General features: G+C 41.0%; 1 protein-coding gene and 2 long non-coding RNA genes across 11 annotated transcripts in view; 2 read left to right on the forward strand and 1 right to left on the reverse strand.

Annotated features, from left to right (window-relative positions):
- Nucleotides 1-5,974, reverse strand: part of LOC145504534 (uncharacterized) — a 52,792-nt gene extending 46,818 nt beyond the window's left edge. For all 8 annotated transcript variants that reach the window (XR_014052281.1, XR_014052277.1, XR_014052282.1 and 5 more), the window contains exon 1: nt 5,628-5,974. The gene's annotated coding sequence lies outside the window, so the exon portion shown is untranslated. The remainder of the gene's footprint in view (nt 1-5,627) is intronic.
- LOC145504535 (uncharacterized) lies at nt 5,849-11,571 on the forward strand. 2 transcript variants are annotated; one of them, XR_014052284.1, is made up of 3 exons: nt 5,853-6,109; nt 6,758-6,911; nt 11,308-11,571. It is a non-coding gene; the product is annotated as an uncharacterized LOC145504535 (long non-coding RNA). The 2 variants fall into 2 exon arrangements; XR_014052283.1 differs by lacking the exon at nt 11,308-11,571 and having other exon boundaries at nt 5,849-6,109; nt 6,758-7,130.
- Nucleotides 11,572-12,564: 993 nt separating this feature from the next.
- LOC145504538 (uncharacterized) lies at nt 12,565-16,376 on the forward strand. The gene is made up of 2 exons (XR_014052287.1): nt 12,565-16,022; nt 16,216-16,376. It is a non-coding gene; the product is annotated as an uncharacterized LOC145504538 (long non-coding RNA).
- Nucleotides 16,377-22,353: the final 5,977 nt, after the last annotated feature.

Below are 22,353 nucleotides of genomic sequence, written 5' to 3' on the forward strand. Positions count from 1 at the left end.
TCTAGCTAAAGCTATAGTTTTTCCAGTAGTCATGTATGGATGTGAGAGTTGGACTATAAAGAAAGTTGAGCACTGAAGTATTGATGCTTTTAAACTGTGGTGTTGGAGAAGAATCTTGAGAGTCCCTTGGACTGCAAGGAGATCCAACTAGTCAATCCTAAAGGAAATCAGTCCTGAATATTCATTGGAAGGACTGATGCTGAGGCTGAAGCTCCAATACTTTGTCTACTTGATGTGAAGAACTGACTCATTTGAAAACACCTTGATGCTGGGAAAGATTGAAGGCAGAAGAAGGGGACAACAGAGGATAAGATGGGTGGATGGCATCACTGACTCCATGGACATGAGTTTGAGCAAGCTCCAGGAATTGGTGATAGACAGGGAAGCCTGGCATGCTACAGTACATGCGGTTGCAAAGAGTCAGACAAGACTGAGCAATTGAACTGAACTGAACTGAATTGAAAGGTCCCTTTCAGTGCAAACTGTCTATGATTCTTGCTGCTCTTTGCATTGCATCTTCTCTTGTTGACCGTACAGGTTGATAAGTCCAGGAACTTGGATTTCTGCTTGCCTCTGGAAAGGGACCTCAGGCTGTATGGGGTAACAAATTATCTGCTTATCACAACTGACACTACTACCATTATACTTTATCGTTTCTTGCTATTATTTTCTCTGACTTTTGGAAAGTTGACTGCAGCTTTTAATCTAGATGCTCAGGCTCCATCGCTAATCCACTACTTCCTCTGTCTACTTACCCCTGCTTTTCTGCCAGGAAAGCTTCACCTTCATCTCCACCCAATGAGCCTTTATCCACTTCATCTGGTTTATCTGCTGATAGTCCTCAAGGTTCAGTTGTTTCTCCACTGTTATTTGCAATTTATCTGATTCCACACCTGACATTATATCTTGCTGTGATATACAGTTGTCTGGCTATTGTTTATCTAGTCAAAGTGTATTTTTCTGCATCAACTTTTCTCTCTCTCTTGAAAGTTGAGGATTGTGTCTATAACATCGCACAATCTGATGTCTGCAAATCATCCACAAAACTGCAGAGTTAAGACCTAATTCATTACCATTCATGTTACCCTCACTTGGGGAGAATTTGGGTCAAATTGCTTTGCCCTTGGATGGCACTTTCTATTAATTTTAAGCACTCTTTATCCTACTCGCTCTCTCTCTTATTCCCACCACATCAATTTCTTCTCTGATTGGAAGACCATTTCTACTATGGTAGGCATAGTGTAAATATTTTATTTTGGTGATTTGTTCAGCGAGATCTATGCAGAGTGAAGACAAAATGCCAACTGAAGTCCCTGTGTGTGAAGAACATCGTGTTCAGCTTTTTACTCCCAAGGCAAATTATTTGCTTAAGTAAGGGTTTCTTCCTTGATTACAGCTCTTATTATTGAGATCATGTCTGAATTTCCCAGGTGTGTTTCGAATTTCACAATCTTGCACTGTACTCTCCAGAACTAGTCTCAGAAAATATATTTGCATGTGCTTTCAGAGACAGAGTTCTTACCTAGAGGAGTTGCCCTGGGAATAAAGAGCTGCACAGAAACACAGTATCTGGGCACGTTAATTATTTTTCCTGACTGAGGCTATTTGCTGGCTGTTAACTGTGATAGCGACATCTATTAAGTGTCATACTGTTTGTTTTAGGAAATTGCCACTCTTGATTTGCAAGATCTTAGAGGATAATGAAGTGAATAGGTGAACATGGAATAAGCTATATTTGATTCATTTATCTAAGAAATATACATTGAGTACCTATGGTATGCCAAGCAAAATGCTAGGCATGGGGACAAGAAAAGTAGTCAGTCTATAAGGGACTCCTTATAGAGTCCAGAAGAGAGACATTTAGGCAAGCAATTATAACATGTTGATAAGCCCTCTGACAAAATGCTATGGGAGCCTTGAAGATGGAGTTACAAATTGCCAAGGGGTGCTGGGGACAATGTGACAAAGAATGAGTTTTGTGAGTGACTGAGAGCATGTCAGAGAAAGTGGGCCACTGCACTCTAGAGACAGGCAGCTCTCAAGTGTGGAGCGATGACAAGCAGTGCAATGGAACCAGGCAGAATGTGGGTGAGGGTCAGAAGTAGTAAAGGGGGCATCTTGAAAAAGTACAAGGGCCTGACAGCTGATGGTGTCAGACCTCCTCCTGTGTGAGGGTCAGGTGTCTGATTCAGAGTGCCTCCTAGTGAGACAAGGGAAGGGGGAAATCATGGACCTTGTAAAGAGGCAGCAACAAAATTTAATGCATCCAAATAATTCAGCCACTCCTTACATAGGATTCTGATTTTCACTTGGAAAATTCTACAGCTGGTTCTTGAGCTCAGATTTCTCTTCTGGCTTTGCCTTTCCCATTTGGCTGCCACAGATCTGGGGACTTACCAATGGGTTTGGTTATTAACTTTGCTTCATAGCATCCCTTTTTCTGCTTAGGTGATCCTGGCTTGTATTTATCTCTATCTGTTATCTGTCTACCTATCTATCCATCCATTATCTATCTATCTATCTATCCATTCATCTATCTATCTCTGCTGATATATTCGTATCCTCTCATATAACCCTTTTTATTCAAGGCTATGTTTTAATTTTCCCATCTTAGCAGTGACTATGTATGGTAGAGCTCAGTACTATCCTTGGAACAGAGAATCAGAATGGGCAAAGAACTCTCTTAATAGGGCTTATTGATATCAATTCATAAAAGGAAATGGGTGGGGTTTATCTAACTTTGTCAAGAGTCATACTATTCTGGCATGAGGATAGATGGGAAGATGTAAAGGGATAATAGTAATGACATCTGAAAGGAAAGTTTTCCTTGCAATCCCAAAGAAGGGCAAAGCCAAAGAATGTTCAAACTACTGCACAATTGCACTCACTTCACATACTAGCAAGGTAATGATCAAAATCCTTCAAGCTAGGCTTCAACAGTATGTGAACTGAGAACTTCCAGATGTACAATCTGGATTTAGAAAAGACAGAGGAACCAGGGATGAAATTGTCAACATCTGATGGATCATAGAAAAAGCAAGGGAATTCCAGAAAAATATCTACTTCTGCTTCATTGACTACAAAGCCTTAGACTGTGTGGATCACAACAAACTGTGGAAAATTCTTAATGAGATGGGAATACCAGACCACCTGACCTGCCTCCTGAGAAATCTGCATGCACGTCAAGAAACAACACTTAGAACCGAACATGAAACAACTGACTGGTTCCAAATTGGGAAAGGAGTACATCAAGGCTGTATATCGTCACCCTGCTTATTTAGCTTATATGCAGAGTACATCATGTGAAATGCTGGGCTAGATGAAGCACAAGCTGGAATCAAGATTGCCAGGAGAAATATCAATAACCTCAGATATGCGGATGACACCTAATGGCAGAAAGCAAAAAGGATCTAAAGGTAAAAAAAAAAAAAAAGGAACTTGATGAAGATGAAAGAGGAGAGTGAAAAGGCTGGCTTAAAACTCCACATTCAAAAACCCAAGATTATGGCATCCAGTCCCATCACTTCATGGCAAATAGATGGGGAAACAATGGAAACAGTGACATACTTTATATTCTTGGACTCCAAAAATCACTGTGGATGGTGACTGTAGCCATGAAATTAAAAGACACTTGTCCCTTGGAAGAAAAGCTATGACAAACCTAGACAGTGTATTAAGAAGCAAAAACAACATTTTGCCAACAATGGTTCATATCGTCAAAGTTACAGTTTTTCCAGTAGTCATGCACGGATGAGAGAGTTGGACCATAAAGAAGGCTGAGAACCAGAAAATTGATGCTTTTGAACTGTGGTGCCGGAGAAAACTGTTGAGAGTCCCTTGGACAGCAAGGAGCTCAAACCAGTCCACCCTAAAGGAAATCAGTCCTGAATATCCATTGGAAGGACTGATGCTGAAGCTGAAGCTCCAATACTTTGGCCACCTGACACAAAGAGCTGACTCATTGGAAAAGACCCTGATGCTGGGAAAGAGGGCAGGAGGAGAAGCGGGCAACAGAGGATGAGACGGTTGAATGGCATCATTGACTCAATGGAAATCAGTTTCAGCAAATTCAGGGAGATAGTGAAGGACAGGGAAGCCTGGTGTGTTGCAGTCCACGGAGTCGCAAAGAATCGGACATGATTGAGTGACTGAACAACAACAACACTATCACTGGTAAATAGTAGAGAGATAGATTTTAGAGAGTAAGGGAGCTTTTCAGTGACTAGATATGAATGATATTGGGAGATTAAATGGAATCATTGTAAGTAGCATGAAAAAAGCAGAAGATAGGAAAATAATCGGTTTGGTAAGTTATGACGCTTAGATTGTTTCATTCCCTTCCTTCTACCTTCTCAGTCATATCAAGAGTATCATCAGAGCTAGGGTTCAGAATACAAAAAGAGAGCTGGGGGGAACGTCAATCTTACATTCACTATCTCTGGAACCCAAAGCATGCTAAAAATTTTAAGCCAGTGGTTAGCTCACAGAGACAGAAGCCAACTGTGGGGTGAAATTGCATCGGTAGGGGATGGAGGCTAGACTTGAGGAAATGGGGTTGCAAGGCACTAAAATAACACAGTGAGGGCATTAGATTTCTCTCCATGGAAATCTGTTAGCAGAGGGAAGAAAACCATCTGTCTGGAAAAGTGTAAATATAGTCATGCATATGCCCAGGGGATGGACTTGTTTTTTTCCTCTAAAACAATATTAACTAAAAGTTTTATGCAAAACCCTATCAATACTTACTTCCACATTGTTGCAACCGGAAAGTACTTTGTATTCTGCTTTATCTTCCTATTATTTCATTTACTTAACATTACAGCATTAGCATCTTTCATAATTCTACCTAGTCTTCAGAGTTTTTTAAATGGCTATGTAATACCCCAATATATTGTTGGATTGTTAATTTAATAATGTATCTCAGGTTAGCTTTGTAAATCTCTTTCTAGCTTCATATTGTGTATTTTATGGTCTTCTTAATTCCTCTATTCTATCCAAATTAGCCCACTTTTCCTTCTCGAATATTCTTATACTTCCTTCTACAACCATTCCACAACCACCAGCAGAATGTACACTAAACTTCATCTCTGCTGATCTGTAGGGAGGAAACAAGATACGATGGTAAAGCTTTTGGTGTCCCACCAGAAATCACAATTTCAGTTTTTGTCACTTACTAGTTGTGTGATCTTGGAAAGGTTTTTGCGAGGCTTTTTTTTTTTAATTTTGAAAATGCTTCAGGTATAACATATAATTATGTATACCTTGAAACTAAAAGTGAAAGTGTTAGTCGTTGGGTCCTGTCTTACTCTTTGGGACCCCATGGATTGCAGCCCACCAGACTCCTCCGTCCGTGGGATTCTCCAGGCAAAAATACTGGAGTGGGTTGCCATTTCCTCCTCCAGGGGATCTTCCTGACCCAGGGACAGAGCCCAGGTCTCCTGCATCTGGTCTGAGCCACCAGAGAAGCCTTATATTTACCATAAAGGATTATAATTATACATACTATATGTATCTTAAAGGGTTGTATAAGGGTTGAACACAATTTTTGAAAAGTGCTTGCTACAGGGTAGATGGCTAGAGACTCTGTTTGCTCAGGTCCCCGTGGCAAAATCTTTGTTTGAACTTACTGTCTATTCCATAGAGCACTTGCCACATCCTGCCTTGTATCCTAAGTTATCCTTTATGTGAGTAAGTTGAGTCTCCTTACATTCGGTTAAAAACACATTGAGAGCAGGGAACCTTATTCACCCTTGAATCCTCCAGTGGTCCATGGGGCTTTATACAATTCGTGCTTGTTCGTTAATGACGTAGATCTCTGCTGAATATATGACGTTACGACCATTGCTGTAGCCTTAGTCTATGATGACTGCGGAGGGGAAGACATTAGGGACGGGGCAGCGGGGGAGGCCAGGCTCGCAGGTGGTGCCTTTCCGGAGTCTTGAACTCTTCCGTCATGGCTACCAGGCTTCAAAATGGCGGCAGAGCACCACGCAGCATGCAGCTGCAGCTCCACCAATAGGAAAGGCGATTGGAGGAGGCAGCCACTGGCAGCTCTACGACGCAACTACCTGTTCTCAGCAGCAGTGTGGGCACCCGGCATGAATATTCAGTGCGTATTTCACACTGTGACAATTTTAGAGACCAGGTGCACCCAAGACGCAAGGGCAGATGAGAGCAAGAGAAGAGGGGGGAGGAGGGAACCTATCCACCAACAGACCCGAGTTCTCCGTTCCTCACAAAACATTTGCCTTTTACAGGCGCGCAGGTAAATCCCAGCAGAACAGGGAGTGCCAAGAGAGGGAAGCTGGCATTTGAAAGGCTTGCAGTATCAGCTAATTGGTCTCAAACCTAAATCATAAAAAGACCTGTAATTATGCTGCTCAGAATGAACACAGGAGGCTGTTGGGTGCGCGGTGCTGAGAGGAGGGGTGGTGATGGGGAAAAGAGTCCATTTTTTAAGTGAATTTATACTATTGTAAGACCTGTCGCGGGTGAGTAATAAAAATGGCGATGCTAAGTTAAGCCTTGTGTTATCCTGTTTGCTCAGATGCTGCTTATGCCAGCTGTAGCCAGCAGAAAGCACTTTTCAATTTATTTTTATGACTCTTCTCTAAAAGCATTCCATTAAAGGAATATTACCCTGTATGAAGTTTGGAGGCACCAGTGGCAGTTTATTTGCTTGTTGTGCTGGAAAGGAATAAACAGTTATCTGTGGTACCCATTATTTCACTTTTGTCTTTCTCTCTCTCCGGTAAAGGGTCAAACGTGGATTCTGCCTTCTACTCTTCTGTGGACCACCCCTGCTTCACAGAGTTTGCCTGAACCTCGGCCACATTTCAGTCCGGGCTGATTATCAGAACTGCTGAGTCTCAAGTTTGCAGCTTGCTCCGTTCATTTCCGTCATCCCATCGGTGAGCAGAAGCATCTGCAGCCATCCTTCATATTGGGAGGGATAAGCTGAAGGAGACAGGGAGATGTCTCCTAAGGTAGAGTCTTTCCCAGCTCTCATGGCTTCCAAACCTGCTTATCTGGTTCCTTTGGCAACACATTCCACAGAAGCTGTGATGTATAAGTATGGGGACTTCCCCTTTCTCTCTCACAAATAAAACAATTTCTGGAAGGAAAACAAAGCTAGTGGTTGTGAGTAATGGGTTTTGGAGTCAGATTGCCTAGGTTTGAAATCTCACCCTGCCACGAAGGACCTGTTTTCTTAGGTGAGTTACTTAACCTCTCTGCTCTTAGTTTCTTAACCTATAAAATGGGGATGTAATAGTTCTCATCTGATAGGTTTTTGTGAAGGTTGAGTGACATCACAGATGTAAAGGGTTTAAAGAAGTAATTGTCCCATAGTAAGAGCTAGAACTAGTAGTCAATTTTTTAAAAACTAATATTGTTACCGAGATCTCAATAAATCTAAGGGAAGACTAGTTTTCTGGCTCTGATTTCACTACTAACTTGCCACATCACCTTAAACTTGTCACTTCAGTTCTCTGGGATAGTCATTCAAGCCCCTTTCTCATTCATGGAAGGTTATGAAGACTAGCAAATGGCAAAAATCATGTTATGTGAATAGCCTTATGACTGTTTATGATGTTTTTATGACCCAGATGAAGATGGTGCTAACTCATGGTGTCAGCATGTTCTTTAAGCATACTTTGAAGGTCTAGCATTGGAATGTCAATTTCCTAGTGAAGTAGTTTTTTATTTAAGTAATAGAGTCAGTTGCAAGAGATCTGAGAAGCCATGAAGTTTTTATTTTTAGGCAGGAATTCTTTCAACGACTGCAATTTATGACTGTCCGCAGCCTATGCTCTAATCTGCCCTTGGATGGTGGATTCACTCTTGCAGGCTCATCTTTCCTAATTCTAAATGATAGAATGCCCTCCTTTACAGTGTCTGAAAGCTTCCTCTTGCTGTCACTTTCATACAGTTGTGTTGGTTCTGCCCCGTGAACCTTCACAGATGAGTCTAATTTTTTTCCGCATCACAGATCCTCAGATATTTGCAGACAGTAGTTCTTATGTCTTTTCTGTTCTTGGCAAAACTCCTCCAAACATTTCTTATATGCCATGATGTCCAGAGGTTTCATCACCTTAACTACCTCCAATGGATGGAGGGATCCTTTATTGTCAACATCCTTTATAAAATGTGCCTGAAACTGACCATGGAATTCTGATTGTTGTTGAGATTCCTTGATTGTGAAGTCATTCTGTGTGATCAAATCTATGTGATCCAAGGTGAAAGAAAGTGAAAGTTTAGTTGCTCAGTTGTGTTCAACTCTTTGCAACCCCGTGGACTGTAGCCAGACAGACTCCTCTGTCCATGGGATTCTCCAGGCAAGAATACTGGAGTGGGTTGACATTTCCTTCTCCAGGGGATCTTCCAAACCCAGGGATTGAACCCCTTTGCAGGCAGATTCTTTACTGTCTGAGTCACCAGGAAAGCTTGGTTCTCACTTTTTTTAAGTTGCAGCAGAACCTTGGTCAAGTCGTTTATGTCCTGTGACCATGTCCCCCTGCTAAAGTGGGAATAGTGAAACTTGCCTGCGCAGCCCTCATAGAGTTTGTGTGAACCTCAAAGATGAGCAGGTACATGAAGGGGTTTGAAAGAGCTCTGGGAGGAATATTTGGATGAAATTTTATGGCTGTTGAGTTTATGTGATCTGCTACAACTCTTGTGATCTCTCCCCCATAAGCACTGGTGTGAACCCATTTGTTACTCCACATTCATAACTGTGTAGATTCATCTTGTTAACTTTCCCTGTCATTTGGGTTTGTAGAATCATTTCAGAATCTTGCTTTTGCTAATCAGTTCACTGGCCATCGTGCCCTGCTCTGTGTTACCCACAAATTCAAGAAGCTTGTCTTTAGTAGCTTTACCTGAATGATGGATATAGATATTGAAAGTTTCCCTTCATGAGAACTTCTGTTAGGGTCTCTTTGCCCACAACATACACAACTAAAGTAACAACTGCTTCTTTCCTGTTTTCTCTCCTAGCACATAAACATTTCACTCACAGAAACAGTTTCTCTTGTCTTTGAGTAAGCACCTCCTCTTCGCCTGTAGACAGTAATACTCCTTGAGGACCGAGGATGTGCTGTGTTTACAGTTGTAGTGCCAAAGGCACTGATCTTACCTTGCATATAGAAGTTAACTTCAAGAATGTTGGACCACAAGCAGAGGCTTTCATATCCCCCAAAGAAAAATCAATCCTCGTGGTCAGTGATTTGATCTGTTATGCCTGTGCAATGAAACCACCATAAAAAGCCAAAAAGATGGACTTTGGAAAGATTCTCAGTTGGTGAACACATGGAAATTTGGCCAAATTGACACACTTTCAGAGAAAGTGATGTCCTTTCATAATAAACTAATAATCTAGTAAGTGAAAAGTGAATGTAAAAGTCACTCAGTTGTGTCTGACTCTGCAACCCCATGGACTAGGGAATTCTCCAGACCAGAATACTGGAGTGGATAGCCTTTCCCTTCTCCAGGGGATCTTCCCAACCCAGATATCAAACCTAGGTCTCCCACATTGCAGGAGGATTCTTTGCCAGCTGAGCCACAAGGGGAGCCCAAGAATACTGGAGTGGGTAGCCTATCCCTTCTCCAGCAGATCTTCCTGACTCAGGAATCGAACTGGGGTCTCCTGCATTGCAGGTGGTTTCTTTACCAGCTGAGTTATGAGGGAAGCCCCATAATCTAGCAAGGAAACATAATCTAGTAAGGAAAATGTTATTCTGACTCAGTAAGCCATTCTAGCAAATTAACCAAACCTGAGGAGGAGGGGGTGTCGGAACCTTCAATCTATAGCTGGTTGGTTACAAGCCTAGGTGACAAGTGGGACTTGTGATTGATGTCTAAGAGGGGAGGGGCAGTCTTGTAGGACTGATCCCTTAACCTGTGGAATCTGATGCTATGTCCAGATAGATAGTATCAGAATTGAGTTGAATTGTAGGACCCTCAGGCGGTCTCACAGAAAATTGTTTGGTGTGGGGACCTGCCCTCTGCTCCTTGATGGAACTGATTGCAGTTATCAATGGTCAAAATTTATTGTGTTCCAGTTTGAGGATAGCCTGTTCCTTTGTTTTACTTTGGTAGAGGTAAAGTATTTTCTTGGAGGGAATCATTGGCAGTAATTTTGAAGTCATCAAAAAATGATTTTGAGCCAGTGGGATAAATAAAGCAGTATATCAAGTTTAGTAGTATGAAAACATAGGTTAAAAAATAAGCTGATAACAATGTGTTGAAAATTATGATTGATCATTAGCTAATATTTTCAGGGGTTTACAAAATGGCTGTGAGAGTTACAAAAAAAAAAGGAAAGAGAGAGGAGAGGGGGAAAGAGAGAGAGAAAGAGAAAGAAAGAAAAAGGAAAGAAAAGAAAGGAAAAGGAAACCATCAAGCAACTCTTTGGTGAGTTCTTTGAAGTCTAGTACTTCTTTGGTTGTACAATTTATTGTGACAAAAATTTATTAAAAAAATCATAAGTGATATTATCACTTTGTAACAGTATATTGTAACATTTTCGAAGTCTCGCCCAACGTTGTGGGGAGTTTTTGTTTTTGTGTTGCTGTAGAAGAAGCTAAGAAACAGTTACTTGGTCCTCAGGAATATTGCAGTGTGATAGGGAAGATGAAAAGAAATAGATGTACAAAACAGAAAGATGCAACATACTACAGAATCTATGGGCTAAGAGAAGTTCATTGTGAAGAAACTGTCAGGGCTGCTTGCATATTTAATAGGAGAAAGTGCATAATTGAGGGCTGGAAAGTGTCCATGTGCTAGAGAATCTCATTCTAAGTTAGGCTCCTTTTCCATTTGCAAGAGAATGGAGGAGGACTTCCCTTTACCATGGTCATTAATTTTTCCAAAGTTCCAAGCTAGGTTAATGTTCTTAATTTTCTCTGGATCTTCATTTCCACACCCCAGAGCAAGCTATTGCTGAGACAGGGAGACTTGGGAAATTTGGTATGAGTTAAATGAAAGTTAAAATAAGCAGGGGTTGGGGTGATGAGAGGTTCGTGGGAGTCCAGAGTGAGCCCCAAGAGAAGGGAAACAGAAAGGAGGATGTGTCAGAGAACTGAAGGGATGACTTTCTTAGTCAATGTATGGTTTTTCTTTGTTCAAATCCAAGTAAAAGACTGTTATAGTAATTTTTGTCCAATAAAAGTTGAAAGCATAAAGCAAATTGTTTCTTCTCAGACCTTTGAAATCCTTGATGCCCAGATTAGGTGTTTTTTTTTTGCTTACATTTCAGTCACTGTATTTTCAGCTTTATAATTTCATGTGATTTCTGTTTCCCCGAAGCCTGACTCCCTTCTTCGATCACCAACTTTAGAAACCAGCACACACAATTGGGAGAGGAGTCTGGAGATTCATCCCCTCTGGACTGTAAAGATGACAAATCTCTCTCAAGTCTTTGGTTAGAAAATACAATTAAGTGGACTGGAGTGGGCTCTCTCCAAAGAAAATTGGCTGGATTGAGATGTGAGTATCCTAGAAGCTGAACCAATAAAAATCAATCATTCCCATCCCCTGTGGAAATGGCCCTAGGGGAAAAGTTTGCTTTGATAACTCTGTGCAGTGGACGAAACGTGTGTGATTCTTACCTAATCAATAGAAATCTCTAAAATGAAAGATTGAAGCCGTCAGGAGCTGTAACATCTCTGAGATGAGAAATGTTTGTGAGAATTGTCTCCACTAAATGCTGCCCGCTTTCCCTCACCCCATCTGAGTGTTCGCCCAGCTTGGGAGCTCTGTGCCTTGTCTTTTTGCTCAAGCTAGGAAGGCTTGAGGAATCTCCAAGTCTGTGTGAGACACTTTCCAGAAAACAACACGTGGCTAAACGACCTACCTACAGGGTCACGGGGCGGGGAAGGAGGCTTCTGAGTGATGGTGTCCATTCCCTGCTTTTACCTTAACCCAGAAGATCTGGTCCTATCCTGTGTCTAAATACTTCCAGGAAACTGGAGCTGGAATGCTGCCTGAGGCACACAGTGCCAAGATGAAAAACTCTCACTCTGAAGACATTCTTATTTTTAGTCTTCTATGTAATTCCTTAATCCCAATTATGATTAATTGAGATTCCCTCTGATGCCACCTTGGGTCCAGGGATGGCTATGACTGTACTTAAGGTGATGTTTCTTGGAGGGACTAAACGAATGAATTTGTCAACCAGATTCTTGAAATCGATTTGTTGATCCTAGTGCCTCTGTTTTATTTATTTTTATTTTTTTATATATTTTTATTTATTTATTTATTTACTTTACAGTATGGTTTTGCCATACATTGACATGAATCCGCCATGGGTGTACATCTCTGTTTTAATAAGATGGATCATAGCACAAAAATCAGCAACCGCACGCTGAACTTGTTTCCCTAATGCCGGCCACTTTAGGATGATTTGTTGGACTGTCCTTTGGGTGAACATATTAAATAGCTGGGTCTCTCCTGCCTCACAACACAGAGAGAGGAGAAACTGTTCATCTTCCAACTTTATGCTTGGCCAATTTCTTTTTTGTTAAATTGTGGTAAAATACACACACATGCACATACACACACACATACACGCATATATTATAAATTTACCACTTTAGCTGTTTAATTTTTTCCTTGTATTTATTATGTTGAAACTCAGAAACTCAGTAGTTGTTTCCTGTTCCCACTTTTAAGTTTGCAGTTCAGTGCATGCATGTTGCATGCTAAGTCGCTTCAGTCATGTTCAACTCTTTGAGACCCCATGGGCTGTAGCCCACCAGTCCATGGAATTCTCCAGGCAAGAATACTGGAGTGGGTTGCCATGCCGTTACAGTTCAGTAACATCAGATATATTCACATCATTGTGCAGCTCTCACCACCACCCAACTCCAGAACTTTTTCATTTTCCTAAACTCAAATTCTGTACCCGTTAAGGAATAACTGCCCATTCCCTCCTCCCCCAGTCTCTGGAAGCCACTCCTCTATTTTCTGTCTCTATGAATTTGGCTGTTCTTAGGTGCTTCACGTAAGTAGACTTACACATTATTTTATCTTTTTTATTTGACTTATTTCACATACATAGTATAAGGTCTTCAAGGTGCATCCATGTTGTAGAATGTGATAAAATTTCATTCTAAGGCTGAATAATATTCCATTGCATGTATGTACCATAGTTAGATTATTTATTCATTTCTTGATGAATATTTATGTTGTTTCACCTTTTGACTATGGTGAATGATGCTACTCTGAAACAAACATACAAATATTTTTGAGTCCTTGAGCTCAACTTTTTTTGGCAGGGGTTCAGATTGTTTTAATTATTAGTGTTTATTGGAGTATAGTTGCTTTACAATGTTTTATTAGTTTCTGCTGTACACCAGAGTGAATCAGCTACATGTATACGTAGATCTACACTTTTTTAGATATCCTTCCTATTTAGGTCACCACAGAGCATTGAGTTTCCTGTGTTATACAGTAGGTTCTCAACAGTTATCTGTTTTATACATGGTAGTGTATATATGTCAATCCCAGTCTCTCAATCCATCCCACCTTCCCCTTCCCCCCCCCTCGGTATCCATACATTTGTTCTCTACATCTGTGTCTCTTTTTCTGCTTTGCAAATAAGTTATCTGTACCATTTTCTAGATTCCACATATAAGCAATATTGTATTTGTTTTTCTATTTGACTTATTTCACTCTCTCTGACAGTCTCTAGGTCCATCCATATATCTGGAAATGGCACAGTTTCATTCCTTCTTATGGCTGAATAATACTACGTGGTATACATGTGCCACATTCTCTATCTATTCGTCCGCTGATGGACATTTAGGGGGTTCCATGTCCTGGCTGCTGTAAACAGTGCTGCCGTGAATATTGGGGTACATGTATCTTGCGGAGTTTAGTTCTCTCCAGGAATCTGCCCAGGAGTGGGATTGCTGGGTCATATGGGCATTCTGTTTTTAGCTTTTAAAGGAATATCCATACTATTCTCTCTAGTGGCTGCACCACTTTACATTCCCCACACCCTTTCCATCATTTCTTATTTGTAGACTTTTTGATAATGGCCATTCTGACTTGTGTGAGGTGATAACTTATTGCAGTTTTAATTTGCATTTCTCTAATAATCAGTGATGCTGAGCAACTTTTCATGTGTCTGTTGGCCATCTGTATATCTTCTTTAGAGAAATGTCTATGTAGGTCTTCTGCTCATTTATTGATTGGATTTTTTTTAATATTCAGCTACTTGAGCTGTTTGTATATTTTAGAGATTAATCCCTTATCAGTTGCTTCATTTGTAAATATTTTCTCCCATTCTGAGAATTCTCTTTTTTTGCACAGTTCTTCTGTGTATTCTTGCCACCTCTTCTTAGTCTCTTCTGCTTCTGTTAGTTTTTCGCCATTTTTGTCCTTTATGTGTCCATCTTTGCATGAAATGTTCCCTTGGTATCTCCAATTTTCTTAAAGAGATCTCTAGTCTTTCCCAGTCTATTGTTTTCCTCTATTTCTTTGCATTGTTCAGTTAAGAAGCCTTTCTTATCTCTCCTTGCTATTGTCTGGAACTCTGCATTCAGCTGGGTTTATCTTTCCCTTTCTTCTTTGCCTTTCATGTCTCTTCTTTTCTCAGCTATTTGTAAGCCCTCTTCAGACAACCACTTTGACTTCCTGCATTCCTTTTTCTTGGGGATGGTTTGGGTCACCACTTCCTGTACAGTGTTACAAACCTCCTTCTGTAGTTCTTCAGGCAGTCTATCTACCAGATCTAGTCCTTTGAATCTATTTGTCACCTCCACTGTAAAATCATAAGGGATTTGATTTGCATCTTACCTGAATGACCTAGTGGTTTTCCCGGCTTTCTTCGATTTGAGCCTGAATTTTGCAATAAGACCCTGATGAACTGAGCCACAGTCAGCTCTAGGTCTTGTTTTTGCTCAGGTGAGTACCTCTCCCAGTGATTATGAAGGCAGGGGCCAGGGGGTGGGGCAGGGGGTTACCATGGCAGTCCCCCCCAACCTGGTGCGTCACTCTGCAATGGCACCTTGCTTCTTTGCTGGCCCAGGCTTCTTCTGCCAGAAGTGATGGGAATTTCTTACTCCCGTCCATTCAGGCTGTCTCTTAATATCCAACAGCTGTCCCCTCCATTGGTCTGCTCTCCAAACTCCACTTTCCAGCACCCAGCTCCCTCTGCACAAAGAGCCACATGACTCAGGCTGGGGTGCACAGGGCTATGGCTGGCCCGTGAACCCGGCCCCCTCTCCACAGAGACACACGGTAGTCCCTTCCCATTTCACCTCTTCTTTCTTTCATCCTACCAAGTGGCGTGAGGATTTTTCTTGTCCTTTCAGATGTCTGAGGTCTTCCACCTGTGCTCAGCGGTCACTCTGTGAGAACTTTTTCATTTGCAGACGTATGCTTGATGTACTTGTGAGAAGAGAATTCCACATTTTCCTATTCTGCCATCTTGACTCCTCCCCCTGCCTTCAGTTCTTTAGGGGGGTGGTATATGCCAGAAATGGAATTCCTAGATCATAATTGCCTGCTTTTCTTTTTGAGAAACTGCTCTACTGCTTGCCACAGTGGCTGTATCATTTTACTTTCCCACTAACGATGCACTAAGATTCCAACTTCTTCACCTTCTCACCAGCACTTATTACTTTATTTTTTTTTTAAATAATGGCCATCTTATTGGCCAACTACTCTTTAATTTATGGGAGTACATAAAATTTTCTGGTCTTTTTTCCATCTTTTTTTTTTGGTATTTCTTTATTAGCCTTTTCTTGGGCAGAGCCATGAAAAATTCTGAATTTGTCTTTCCAGCCTCACACCCTCACTTTGGTATGCTGTTAAGAAGCCAGGAGTACTTGGTGGTACCTTGAGACAATAGAGTCATGCCAATACTACCTCTAGTTGATTTTCTTTCTATTTCAATTTCCAAATTGTATTTTAACATTTCTTTTGTGATGTTGTCTCACTCAACGTGCTTAAACTTGACTTCATTACCTGACACCATCACTTACACCTCTGTGACTTCTGGCAAATTATTTAAGGTAAGCTTCTGTTTCCTTGATTGTAAAAGAGAATAATTAACACTAAGGCACAGGGTATTTGTGGAGACTAAATTAGATAGGGTCTGTAGAGCATGTACTACAATGAGTAGCACACAGTGATATTTCAGTAAACAAAAGCCATTATTTTTTAACTTTTCTTCTAACTGGATATCTGTATCTTTTTTTTTTTTAGGGTCAATTTATGATACTAGTCTTCTTTAAGTATTGAGGCCTTATACCTCAGAACAAACCTTTCAATCCTGCTTTATATCCATTCCACTGGGTTGTTTTTTTTTTAATCAATCATCATTTTCAACATTTCTTGCATTATAATAAACTTTAAATGGACTGTCACTTTAGCAAACATTTGTTGAATCCCTGAAACACTGACTACAGCTTCTTCCTCCTTAGTGTGTCCGTACTTCACTAACAGATTCATCTCCCCAAACGGTATTTCAAGTGGTCATTCTTATTTTCAAAAACATGTGTTGATTTCTTCTAACCTTTGTTGCCTGGAAGTAACACACACATTCTGTCTTTCCAGTCACGAGTTAAATCCAGTTGCTCAGTCGTGTCTGACTCTTTGTGACCCCATGGACTGCAGCACGCCAGGCCTCCCTGTCCATCACCAACTCCCGGAGTTTGCTCAGACTCATGTCCATTGAGGCAGTGATGCCATCCAGCCATCTCATCTCCCGTCGTCCCCTTCTCCTTCTGCCCTCAATCTTTCCCAGCATCAGGGTCTTTTCCAATGAGTCAGTTCTTCCCATCAGGTGGCCAAAGTATTGGAGCTTCAGCTTCAACATCAGTCCTTCCAATGAATATTCAGGACTGATCTCCTTTAGGATGGACTGGTTGGATTGAATCTCCTTGCAGTCCAAGGGACTCTCAAGGGTCTTCTCTAACACCACAGTTCAAAAGCATCAATTTTTCGGCACTCAGCTTTCTTTATAGTCCAACTCTCATGTCTGTACATGACCACTGGAAAAACCAGAGCTTTGACTAGACGGGCCTTTTCTTTGGGGGAAGGGTGTGTGAGAATTCCCTATCTTATGAAAGGAGCATGATTCTCCAGTTCTCCCCCAGCCCCCACCCCATGTGCAGATTTAGTGAACTCTGAATTTATTTTTTTTTATTTGAGGCAGCCAATCATTCTCTTGGCTTTAATATATCATTTTTGCCCTTGTATCACCATAGCAAGGATGCCTGGGTTCCAAACTTAATTGACTGCTGAAGTAAACTCCAGTTATCTTTTGAAACCTAGCTTTCCTACAGTTGTCTTGTGGATCATATGTTCCCAAATTATTGACGAGAGTTCCTTGACCCTGAAGAACAAGAGGAAATGGCTTCCTTCCCATACCTGGGCTGCTGTCTCTTTCCAAGCAAGTCTTAAAGCAGTGGTGCCTTATTCTTTTCCTACAGAAACTATGATTTTGAAATGCAACAGGAGAGAGAAGTGATGTACCATCTTGTTTAGAGCACTGTCTCTGCAGTCAGATAGATCTAGGTTCTAATCCTGATTCTACTACTTATTGACTAAAAGATTTGGAAAATTACTTAATCTTTGTGTTCCTTAGAGTATCAGTGAAATAAGGGCAGGATATGAATAGAGTTATTGCCATAATATAAAAATATTAAATCATTCATTGATTATTTGGAATAGAATGTTCTTAAATAAATGGCAGTGTTGTTGTTATTGAATCATCATTTTGTAGGTTTCTCTTCCTAGGTCTTTGGTGTTGGTATGGTTGGGGAAGGCAAGAATAGCAATACAATGAGAATATCACAGACCTTGTTATGGCTGAAGTTGTTCTATCCTTCTAACTTCCCCTTTATGTTGCCTGCACCCAGTTTATGCCTGGAATGACTTGACAGAGGGAGTCCTCCAATACAAGAAGGCTTTGTTCTCATGGGGATGCTGGGTCTCACTTTTACCACCTTTCCTGTCGTCCCAGTCTTATTCTTAATGCAAAGCTGGAATACGAATATGCTCTTGTATGGTAAACCTCATTGAATGTTTGGTTTATTTATTTATTTATTTTATTGGAGTATAGCCAATTAACAATGCTGTGATAGCTTCAGGTGGACAGGAAAGGGACTCCACCGTACATATACATGTATCTATTCTCCCTCAAATTCCTCTCCCTTTCAGGCTGCCACCTAACATTGGGCAGAGTTCCCTGTCCTACACAATAGGTCCTTGTTGGTTGTCTATTTTAACTATAGCGGTGTGTGCCTGTCCATCTCAAACTCCCTTACTGTCCCTTTCCCGATCTTTCCCCTGCCAGCAACCATAAGTTCATTCTCTAGGTCTGTGAGTCTGTTTCTACTTCGTAACAAGTTCGTTTGTGTCATATCTTTTTAGGTTCTACATATAAGGATGTCATCCTATGTTTCTGTGTCTCTGTCTGACTTACTGAACTCAGTATAACAATCTCTAGGTCCATCCATGTTGCTGCAAATGACATTGTTTCATTCTTTTTGATACCTGAGTAATATTTCATTGTATACATGTACCACACTTCTTTACCTGCTCCTGTCGATGGGCATTTAGGTTGTTCCATGTCTTGGCCATTGTAAAGCACTGCAGTGAACACTGGGGAGAGTGCATGGGTCCTTTTGGACCATGTTTTGTCTCTGGATATATGCCCAGGAGTGGGATTGCATGGTCATAAGGTAGCTCTATTTTCAGGTTTTTTAAGGAACCTCCATATTGTTCATAGTGGCTGTACCATTTACATTCCCACCAACAGTGTAGGAGGGTTCACTTCTCTCCACACTCTCTCCAGCTTTTATTGTTTGTAGATTTTTGATGATAGCCATTTTGACTGGTGTGAGGTGATATCTCATAGTTTTGATTTGCATTTCCCTAATAATAAGCAGTGTTGAACATCTTTTCATGTGTTTGTTGGCCATCTGTATGTCTTCTTTGGAGAAATGTCTGTTTAGGTCTTCTGCCCATTTATTGATTGGGTTGTTTGTTTTGTTGATATTATGCTTCATGAGCTGCTTATAGATTTTGGAGACCAATCCCTTGTCAGCCACATCATTTGCAAATATTTTCTCCCAGTCTGTGGGTTGTCTTTTCATGTTGTTTATTATTTCCTTTGCTGTGAAAAAGCTTTGGAGTTTAAGTAGGTCCCATTTGTTTATTTTTGTTATTAGTTACGTTATTCTGGGAGATGCATCAAAAAAGATATTGCAGCCATTTATGTCAGAGAGTATTCTGCCTATGTTTTTCTCTAGGAGTTTTATAGTGTCCAGTCTCATATTTAGGTCTTTAATCCATTCTAAGCTTATTTTTGTGTATAGTATTAAAGAATGATCTAATTTCATTTTTGTTTACACGTACCTGTCCAGTTTCTGAGCACCATTTATTGAAGAGACTGTCTTTCCAACATTGTCTTGCCTTCTTTGTTGTAGATTAATTGACCATAGGTGCATGGATTTATTTTGGGGCCTTCTATCCTGTTCCATTTATCTATATTTTGAAATACTTTTGTGCCAACGCCATACTCTTTTGATAACTATAGGTTTGTAGTAGAGTCGGAAGTCAGGGAGCCTGATTCCTCTAGCTCCATTTTTCTTTCTCAAGATTCCTTTCACTATTCGAGGTCTTTTGCATCTCCAAACAAACTTTGGGATTTTTTTGTTCTAGTTCTGTGAAAGATGCCGTTGGTAATTTGATAGAGATTGCACCGAATCTGTATTGCCTTGGGTAGTAGCCTACTTGTTTGCTGATGGGTGAGGCTGCACTCCCTCCCTGGTAGTTGTTTGATCTGAACTGACCCAGCCTTGGAGTCTACAGGGTCTATGGAAGGGCTAATGGTGATGACTTCCAGGAGGGCTCATGCCAGTGGGTGCTTCCTAGAATAGCTGCTGCCAGGGTTCTTGTCCCCATGATGAGCCATTGCTGACCCATGCCTCTGCAAGGGACCCTCCAACGTTAGTAGGCAGGTCTGGTTCAGTCTCCTTGGGGTTACTGCTCCTTTCCCCAGGTCCCCATATACACCAGGTTTTATGTGTGCCCTCCACGAGTGGAGGTTCTGTTTCCCACAGTCCTGCAGAGTTCCTGCAGTCAAATCCTGCTAGCCTTCAAAGTCAGATTCCCTGGGGATTCCTAGTTCCTTTGCCACATCCCCAGGCTGGGAAGCCTCAGGTGGGGCTCAGAACCTGCACAACAGTGGGAGAACCTCTGTGGTATAATTGTTCTCCAGATTGTGGGTCACCCACCTGACAGGTATGGGGTTAGATTTTATCATGATTGTGCCCCTCCTGTGTCGCACTGCAGCTTCTCTTTTGCCTTTGGAGATGGGCTATCTTTTTGGTAGGTTCTAGCATCCTTCTGTCAATGGTTGTTCAGCAGTTAGTTGTGATTTTGGAGTTCTTGCAGCGGGGGCTGGGGGAGGGGGTAGGTGAGCACACATCTTTCTGCTCTGCATCTGTCACTGAATGTATTTTAACATTGCAGATCATTTATACTTTAGATGGGTTGATTGACATTTGCTTATGTTCTCCTTTGGATAAAATGAAGAGATTAATTGACTAGGAATAAAGCTGCTTGATTGAATATGTAAGGACATCATAGTCGCTCAAGGCTGCATGCTAAGCACTGGAGAATTAAGTATATATTCTACTTCATCTGGAATGTCATCCTATGTAATACTAGCCGATACTTACTTTTTTCTTTGCTAGGTTAAAGCTAGTACTTCACTGTTTACAGTAGCTCTTTGGGGCTTACTTGTGTAATTTGCACCATTGTCTATGTTTCTTATTAAATTATTTTTGCATGTAGGGCTCCAAATAATTATAACCTCACTGTAAGGGAGTCATACTCCTTTGTTCCTGAAAGACCCAGTGCAGTGTTAGACATTTAAGTTTCATTCATTTGAAATATACTGAGGGCTTGCTATACTAGAGGTTGAGGATACAGAGGCAAATGGTATAGAGAAACTTATATTTTAGCAAACACAAACTAATTCCTAAATTTATCATTGAGAAGGGGACAGTCAGCCACCCTTGCAGTAGGTTTGGGTAGCTAGGGAGTTCTCTAGCCCAGCTTTTGCAGCCTCAGCCTGAATTTGACTTTCTTTTCTTATAAATGGGCTTAGAGATTCTCTAGTGTTATATTTGAAAAGCTTTTCTCTCGCAGCTTCATCGTATTTCATAACTCGTAAAATATATGTGAAAATCAATGACATTAGATCACCATGTCTTACGTCTTAAGAGTCTTCTCTGTCTCTCTAATGATGTAGTGAATCAGAAAATAATTAAAAATCATTTAGGTTGCACCCTCCCTTTCTCCCCCTCTGTCTGACTCCCCCCTGTTTGTAAGGAACAGTGCAATTTATGTCTCTTCCTCCAACCTGATTGCTCTAGATAACTCAGGGACATTTCCTCAGATGGGAATGCTGCCAGAACTGGCAGTACACCCAGCTTTGCCTGGATTCTTCATGAGACAATGCATGGATGCATACTAGCTAGTGCTATGAATAAACTGCCACCTTTGAAACCGCTGCTTATTGTTCCTAACAGCAAGAAACAACCACAAAAAAGCTATAGATGACATTTTTCATAGCAGTTTACCATTTGCAGGATGCTTGCCCATCCATTATCTCATTTGATGCTCATGAAAGCTTTGTGACACAGATATTCTTATCCTGCTAAATATCAGCAAAGCATGGCTTAGATAAACCTGGGGACTTTTCCAAGGTCATTCTTCTTATGAGAGGTTGGAAATATAAATACAGTCCTTAGACATTCACTTTACTTTTCTACCCTGCCATAGAGAGAGGAGGGTGATGGGAGAAATGGATGTGAGGAAATATTAAGGGAGATAGAATGATTTTAGCCAAATTTGGTAGACCTGTCCCCATTTTTTGGACAATAGTAGGGTTTTACTGCATAATTTACTGCATTATATAGGGAGAAATATCAATACCCTCAGATATGCAGATGACACCACCCTTATGGCAGAAAGTGAAGAAGAACTAAAGAGCCTCTTGATGAAAGTGAAAGAGGAGGGTGAAAAAGTTGGCTTAAAGCTCAACATTCGGAAAACTAAGATCATGGCATCTGGTCCCATCACTTCATGGGAAATAGATGGGGAAACAGTGGAAACAGTGGCTGACTTTATTTTTGGGGGCTCCAAAATCACTGCAGATGGTGATTGCAGCAATGAAATTAAAAGACACTTACTCCTTGGAAGGAAGGTTATGGCCAACCTAGATAGCATATTAAAAAGCAGAGACATTACTTTGTCAACAAAGGTCCATCTAGTCAAGGCTATGGTTTTTCCAGTAGTCATGTATGGATGTGAGAGTTGGACTAT

Source organism: Giraffa tippelskirchi, chromosome 5, assembly GCF_054371585.1.
Source record: "Giraffa tippelskirchi isolate mGirTip1 chromosome 5, T2T-mGirTip1v1.2.pri, whole genome shotgun sequence".
NCBI lineage: Eukaryota > Metazoa > Chordata > Mammalia > Artiodactyla > Giraffidae > Giraffa > Giraffa tippelskirchi.